At 48.5% G+C, this 8,352-nt stretch overlaps 1 pseudogene; it reads right to left on the bottom strand.

Moving 5' to 3' along the window:
- Window positions 1-5,790: 5,790 nt before the first annotated feature.
- On the bottom strand, window positions 5,791-6,279 carry LOC115274985 (annotated as a pseudogene).
- Window positions 6,280-8,352: the final 2,073 nt, after the last annotated feature.

The raw sequence follows: 8,352 nt of genomic DNA, 5'->3' as shown, positions 1-8,352 counted from the left end.
TATGTTGTAGGCCTGAAACTAACGTAACATTGTATGTCAACTATGCTTCAATTAAAAAAAAAAAAGAAAGAAAACAACAAAACCTTACTCCTTCTTGAGGAATAATAGGGCTTTGCATACGTACTTCACCCAATCCTCCCAGCAGCCCGTTAGTGAGCACCAGTCAGATTTAGGCAGACCTGACTATAAATAGCGCTACTGGGAAAGGTCAGAAGTGTGGCCACGGGAAACCTGGAGAGAGGTTCCCCTCTCAATCCTGTGGCTTCTTATCTGGAAGGCGTTTCTGCGTTCCTCTTCCTTCAGGTCTTTACCCAAACTTCATCTCCCAAATCTCATCTCCCCACTTAATTCTCTCCCACAGTTAAAATAATCTTTCCATTATGCAATCTTGTTTATTTCCTTGACAATACAGTCCGTAACTATTGTATTCCTTTATGTTTGTTGTTTCTCCCTCTGAACTGCTCTGATGCAGGAACTAAGTGTGTTCTTGTGACCCCTGAATCCAGAGCACCTAACTCAGTTAGTGGCACAGAACACACTGGTAGGTGCTCAATGAAGAAATGGTAACTGACGGTGAATGTGCTTACGTACATACCACAGAAGTAAATGCCTCTTGGAACCAGCTACCCACTGAGACTTCCCCTTCACAAAGCTCAGGTGTGGCATTTTATATCTTGAATTTTCAATCTACTGCTGCTAAGATTCTAAAACTGTACTTTTACAGTCCAGTGATTTGAAAAATCCAAGTCTTGGTCACCTGAGCCAGCAGGGTTCTGGCTATTTCTGACCCTACAGTGCCACCTACAGGCGACAGATGGATCTGCAGCCCCAGGAACAGACCTATCCCCCTCAGGTCCCAAACCAGGAATGGGACTGGGACAGAGAGGACCCCACTTGATCAGGAATTGATAAAGTGAAGGTGTGTCCATAGAGGACTTTGAAAAACAGCATGGGGACAATAATAGGAAAGTCTTTTTTATCCCTTTACCCACTTTCTTAAAGCATTAAATTCCTTTCTGGGCTTCAATCCTTAGTTTCCAGGGTTGTCCAAATTCAACCAAACTCTTCTCCCTCCCTATAAGCCTGTCTCTGCTGAAGCCTTCCCCATCTCAGCTATCGCTCAGGAAAAAGATGTGGGCATCATTTGGAGAAGTCCTTGACTTCTTTCTCCCATGCCACAAACCCTGTCTGCTTCATCCTCAAAAGATACCTGGAATCTGACCACCTCAACACTGTTTCCTGTTCGTACTCTGGTCTGAGCAATATCATCTTTCAACTGGAAAAGATGACATTTCTCCATAAAAGATACACAAATGGCCAAGAAGAACATGAAAAGATATGCAACATCATTAGTCACTAAGGAAATACAAATCAAAACCACAATGAGACTGTTTTGCACCCACTAGTGTGGCTATTAGCAAATATTGACTAGCAATGTCAACAACATACGAGCTGGGAGGGCATGGAAGAATTGGAACTCGCGCTGCTGGTGGGTACAAGGCGGTGCGGCCACCGAGGGGGCCGGTCGGCGTCGCCTCAGACACTGAATGAAGAATTATCATACGATCCAACAATCCCACTTTGAGGCATGTAAATGAAAGAATTGAAAACGGGGAATCAAAGAGATGCTTAAATCGGCCTCTGTGGCAGCATTAGGCACGATAGTTGAAGGATAGAAACGACCCAGCACAGGGCCCCCGTGTGGCTCAGTCAGTTGAGCATCCGACTCTTGATTTTGGCTCAGGTCTGATCTCACGGTTTTGTGAGTTCAAGCCCCACATCAGGCTCCTCACTGACCATGGAGACTGCTTGGGCTTTTCTCTCTCTCTCAAAATAAATAAATAAACATTGGTACCCCTGGGTGGCTCAGTCGGTTACGTGTCTGACTTTTGATTTTGGCTCAGGTCATAATTTCACAGTTGGTGAGTTTGAGCCCCTAGCACAGAACCTGCTTGGGATTTTTTCTCTCTCCCTGTCTCTCTGCCCCTCCTCCGTTCACTCTCTGTATCTCTCAAAACAAACAGACCAACAAATAAACACTTAAAGAAAATATTTTAAGTAAATAAATAAATATTTAAAAAGAAGAGAGAGAGAGACAACCCAAATGTCCATCAACAGATGCATGGAGAAAATGTGAACTATAGCATAAAAAGGAACAAAGTGTGCTGATACACGCTTCAGCACGAATGAACCTTGAAAACGTTACACTGAGTAAACCAAGCCAGAGGCAAAAGGACAAATACTGTAGAATTCCACTCTTATGAAATCACTAGAATTGACAAATTCATAGAGACAGAAAGCAAATGAGATATTACCAGGAACTAGGGGCAGGAGTTACTGTTTAATGGATACAGAGTTTTTGTTTGAGATGATGAAAGTTCTGGAAACAGTGCTGATGGTCACACATCATGGTGAATGTGGTTAATGCGATAGCACACTTAAAAATGGCTAAAATGTTAAATTTTATGTTCTGTGTATTTTAGCACAATTAAAGAGGTGGGGGGACATGGGGGGAAAGACTCCTCATTGGTACTCTTGTTTCTGCTGTCCCTTCACTCCTCCCCGTAGGATGTGCTCCTCATGCAGCGTGAGGTGCATCCTGTGAAACCCTAAGTCAGGTCACCTCGGGCCTCTGCTCAGCACCTCCCTGTGCACCCCTCCCCCAGAGTCAAAGCCAGAGCCCCCGTCTGAGCCGGCCCACGGTCACCTCCTCACTCCCTGTCCCGCCTCATCCCTCCCTCACGCTGGCCTCCTCACTAGTCCTCTAACTTGTGAGGCATACTCTCACCCAGGGCCTTTGCATGGCTGTTCCCGCTACCTGGAACTTTCTTCCTTCCATATCCACACCGTTTGCTTGCTCAGCTGCTGCAGGTCTTTGCTCAGTGTCTCCTCTTCAGTGGGGTTCTCTCTGACCCCCATGTCTAAACCTAAGAGCACATCTCTACCCTGGCAACCCCAGTCTCCCTCTCCTGCTTTGCTTTTCTCTTGCTGTCTTTAACTTCTTTAATGCTTTTTTCTTTAGTGTTTATTTATTTATTTTGAGAGGAGAGTGCATGCACACCGTGCGAGCAGGGGAGAGGCAGAGGGAGGGAGAGAGAGAATCCCGAGTAGGCTTTGAGCTGTCAGCAGTCAGCAGTCTCACGATGGTGAGAGAATGACCTAAACATAAATCAAGAGTCGGATGCTCACCTGACTGAGCCACCCAGGCTCCCCTACATGGCATATTTTGCTTATTTGTTTATCGTTTGTCTCCTTCCACATAATCTAAGCTTTATGACTCGGGGGGTCACCATCCCTGTGTGCTTAGTTTATCAGCACTTAGAAGACAGTAAGGATCTTTTGAATGCACGAATGTACAAATGCGTGTCTACCGATTGACATGGGCGGACTGTGGGCAACAGAAAGCCGTGGGTCCTGGGTCCCAGTCCTGGTGAATCACCTCCACTTGCTTTTTGTCAATGGGAAAGCATCCCAGCATTGCCTGCTTGTCTGATTATTCAAGGGACGCTAGAAAATTGGGTTTTTAACGTGAAATTTCCCACTTTTTAAAATGCTGGCCACTAATTTAGTTTTTGAAAACATTGTACAGATCAAATGATCCCTGTCTGTATGCTAAATTTGGCCCAAGGGCTGCCTGTTTGTGACATCTGAGTGACAGTGCCCAGATCCCTCTCTCCATCGCTGACTTCTCTCCTAGGCTCCACACCCATCTATCCAGGTACCTCCTGGGTGCTTCTGCCTGGGTGGCCTCCCAGACTTTCAGAATCCCCACTCTGAGCTCACTCTCCCCTTCCCTATAGCATGGTGGATTTTTATATTTGTATCTACCCTTGCGGTGCCTCCCACATCAGCCTCCCACAGGGTTCTCCCATGTCCTCTCTCAGTTAATTCTGGCCCCCTTTCCCCCAATACTATTCTGTCCTTTATTGCTGTAAATTAGGACTCTTCTGGAATTTCACATGAATGGGACCACACATATAGTCCCCTATTTCTGGCTTATATATATATATTTTTTTTTTTTTGAGAGAGAGAGAGAGAGGGAGAACGAGAGTGGGGGTGGGCAGAGAGAGGAGACAGAGGATCCCAAACAGGCTCTGCACGGACAGCCCAGAGCCCCATGCAGGGCTTGAACTCAGGAGCCGTGAGAGCATGACTTGAGCTGAAGTCAGACACTTAACCAGCTGAGCCACCTGGGCGCCCCTGGGTTCTTTTGCTCAGTGTGATTTCGAGCTTCATCCACACCATTGGATGTATCCATGGTTCCTTCCTTTTATTGTACGGTTTCACCACTGTGTGAATTGATAGTTCATTTGTTCACAGGTCGATGGAGAGTGGGCTGTCCCAGCTTTTGGCAATTATGAAGAAGTCGGCCACATAGTCTGCTGTGCGAGCCTTTGGTGGCCCTGAGTCTTCATTTCTCTTTGGGGGCCGCTTGCCATAGGATGAGTGTGGGCTTGCTTTTCACATAAAATGAAAAGAGGAAACGTGGCCGTGGTTTGCATTTTGCACTCCCTCTAGCAGCACACAAGGGGTCCAGGGGCTTCACATTCTTGCCAACACTTGGCATTTTCAGTCTTTTTGACTTGAAGTGTGCTTATCTTCACAACCAAGGCTCGCGGTACTTGGCCACTCTGTCATCCCTCTGCCTCAATCCCACCCAGTCACCCTGGCCTGCTGGTGTTCCCTGACCTGCTCTTACACCCGTGCCTTGTGCTTTAGCAGGCTCCACGCTGGAACCTACCCCGATGCTCCTCTGCCCACGGAGCAGGGAGTTTACAGGCCCAGTGGACGTGCCCTCCTGGAATACAGACCCTGTTCCCTTCTAGGTCACACCACAGATCTTCAGGATCCGAGAAGCTCTGTCCAGTGTTCCAGAGCCTGGGCAGTCTGCTTCCCAGGTTATGGTCCTCAGGGCAGATTGTGCCTCTGGAGTGTGTTTCCCTAAAGGTGAGGGATGGCCAAGCGTAGGTGTTCGTATGTGAGGAGCATGCGGTGAAGCCAGAGGCTGGGAACAGAAAGGGGACGGGCGACAAGCCGGGAGCTGACTTCCCCACCCTGCCATGTTCTGGTGTAGAACTTGGAGATGTCCGGGAATCCTAAACTTGAACCTGGACTTCCAGTTCATGGTGCAGCCAAGGGCTCCAGTAATGAAGCACCATAGACCAAGCAGTTTGAACAACACAGATTATTCCCTCGCGGATCTGGAGGCTGGCGGTCTAAGGTTAAGATGTTGGCAGAGTTGTGTTCCTTCCATGAAGGAAGGACACATTCCAGGCCTCTCTCTTAGCTTCTGGTAGTTTGCTGGCAATCTCTAGTGTGTAGAAGCATCGCTCCAATCTCTGCCTCCTCTTTACACAGCTTTCTACCTACATGCATATCTCTGTGTCCAAAGCTCCCCTCTTTTTTTTTTTTTAACAGATAAGCACCGAGTCACTGTTGCGGTTAGAAGTTGGCAGCACGAGAAAAGGAAGGAACAGGTAGGAAATTGGGGTATTGTTAAAAAAATATAGCCCCCCCCAAACTGGGGTGCCTGGGGGGAACTTGGTCTGCTTCAACCCAAGAGGAATCAGAAGATGAAAAGCAGTTTGGGAAGGCCAGAACCCTCAGAAATGGAGGGAGGAGGAAGAGCCAGGGGGTGAGGGGGGCTGCTTGGCAACTGGGGTGAAGGGATTGCCCTCCCCCTGCTGGGATCCCCACAGCCCCTCTGGTCCGGCAGGAAGGGGGCAGCCTGCAACCCCCATGGGCAGATGTGGAGCTGCCAGATGCTCCAGGCAGGGGGCTGGAGGGGCCTCACAAAGGCTTGCCCTCCAGGGAGATGGTGGCACTGCCCCCCCAGTTTCTCTGCCAGCGTGCAGCTGTCCGTGACCTCCTCGTAGCAGTTTGCTTGTAATGCGTGCTTGATCCTGGTCAGCTTCTTCTGGATGGCATCCTTGGAGCTGGCATTAATAATTTTGCTCTAAGAGGTGGACAGAAGATAAACACCAGGTCCTCCTTCTTGCTCTCCTTGGTCTCATAGGTGGTGTTATAAAGAGAGGGCATAGCGGCAGGTCTTGTCTGCCAGCACCTTGACAAAGGTGGCATAGGGGTCGTCTACAGTCTGGCCCACCTCACCCACCAGGATCTCGGTGCCTCCTCCAGGATAATGTTCTTGTCCTCGCTCAGGCAGAAGAGTACCGTCTTCTTGCGCTTCTTCACCTCCTCTGGTGTTGAGGACTCATGAACCTTCATGTCACTGAACACTTTAAAGACACCATCAGAGTCCGCCACACCAGAGGCCATGTTTTCGGAAGCGAAACGGAGATAGCAAGAAGTCAGAGATGAGAGCCACTGCAGCCGCTACCAGGATCTGGCTCCAACTTCCCTTCTTTATAAAAACTCCAGTTATACTGGAGGGTGGGGCCCACCCCACTCCAACATGACCTCATCTCCACCAGTGACATCTGCAATAACCTTACTTCCAAATCAAGTCACATTCTGAGGTACTGGGGGTTAGGACTGCAACATATGAATTTGCGGTGAGGGACACAGTTCAACCCACAACACTCTCCCAGAGTAGACACCCCACTTCTCACACAGACTTTGCCCCTCTTTCTCTGTTTTTCCCACACCAACCTCCATCCCTCTCTTCACCTGGAAAACTTCTGTTCTTTCTTCAACACTAGGCGTCCTTAGGCATCTCCAACACTAAACACCCCCTCCTCCAGGAAGCCTTCCCTGATTCCCTCCTCCTTTTGGGGGGCAGCCAGACTTCCCTGGGTTGCTCAATTACAGCACCTTCTCTCTGCCCTAAGCCATGAGCAGCTATGAGCACAAACTGGCTTTGTTGGGCTCATTGTTAAAAATTGTGAGCAGGAGAGGAGACTTCAGGGGAGGCTGATTTAGGATAGAGGAGGCCTGAGTCTGCTGGAGCCTGAGGAGGGGAGTGCATTGAGGAAGATGATGGTGAGGGGCCAACTGAGGTGCAGGACTGGTTCTGGAGAGGAGGAGGGCCTGGATTCTGGGCTGGAGGACACAGAGAAGCTGCAGGGTGAAGCTGCAGTGGGAATTTGCTTGGGAGAAAATGGAAGCTGGAGCAGCTCAAATGTGTCATGCAAAGACTCGAGCACAGGGTTGGGATCCTAGAGACTCGGTGTTCAGCCCTAAAATGCCACTTACCAGCCTTGTGACCAACCAGCCATATTCCTCTCTCTGGGCCTCAATTTTTTGGTCTACAAAATGGGAGACATAGCCCCAGAGATCAAAAACTGGCTGTTGCTTTTCTGGGGAATCTGGCCCTCAGGCATGTTTTCATTTGACCTGCATGATGATATATGAACCTGTAGAAATCAGGAAATTTTATTTAAAACAAGATTTTTGGCCTTTTTTTGAGAAATTAGTCTTTTTTTCTTTCATTGCTGTGACTGGCTGGGCAAAGGTGTGGCCACCCCCTTTAGAGATCTCCTGTCTCCATCAGGCTCAGCCTATGTAGCTCCAAAGGCCTGTCTTAAAAACCTAAGCTTCTATGAAAGGGATACCAGCAGGTGGGGTTACGGTTGCCAGATTTAGCAAACAAAAAGCATGGGATGCTGTGCGTGGCATCCCCAGGTGAGACAGGGCATTTGCTCCTCCCTCCCAAGAGCCTCACTTCAAGGGCAGCAAGTTTAAGTGCAATCATGATTTTTACCACCAGGGGGAAGCAGAGCTACAAAGTTGACCTGAGTCTTCCAGGCCCAGGACCGTTCCTCTGCTAGGAGGCCTGATAGGCCTAGGGATGCTTGGAGCTGAGAAGGGTCAGGAAACTGAGAGAAAGTGGAGGACAAGGGGCAGGGGACTGCGTTTGGCCCAGAGAGGGAGAGGTCGTAGCATGTGTGATCAGAGAACCATCTGAAAAAGGAGACTTGTGAGCTGGGCCTTAAACAGAGGCAGTAAACAAGGGCCCTCTGGCAGGGAGGCATGGCTTGAGTAAAGGCATGGAGGGAAGAATTAGTTTGTACAGGGGTATGGACCTGCCTGAGCCAGTATGACAATGACTGAAATTCTGAAATACCTCAAGATCTTGTTTTATTCACGATTCATGAATATAAGTGACAGAAACCTACTTCAAACTGACTTAAGAAAAAAACGTATTCTCTTACATACCTAAAATGTCCAGGAAAAGGAAACCTTCAGGCATGGCTGCATCTAGAAACTCAAATGATGTCATTGCACATCTGCCTTTCTCTGTGGAGGTTCTCTTCCCAGGCAAGCTCCCTTCTCCTGGGAAGTGGCTCCCCACAGCTCAGGACACACCCTTTATTTATTTATTTTTTTCTCCATAATATTTTATTGTCAAATTGTTTTCCATACAACACCCAGTGCTCTTCCCCTTAAGTG

Source organism: Suricata suricatta, chromosome 12, assembly GCF_006229205.1.
Source record: "Suricata suricatta isolate VVHF042 chromosome 12, meerkat_22Aug2017_6uvM2_HiC, whole genome shotgun sequence".
Classification (NCBI taxonomy): domain Eukaryota; kingdom Metazoa; phylum Chordata; class Mammalia; order Carnivora; family Herpestidae; genus Suricata; species Suricata suricatta.
This window is presented reverse-complemented; position numbering and strand designations above follow the sequence as displayed.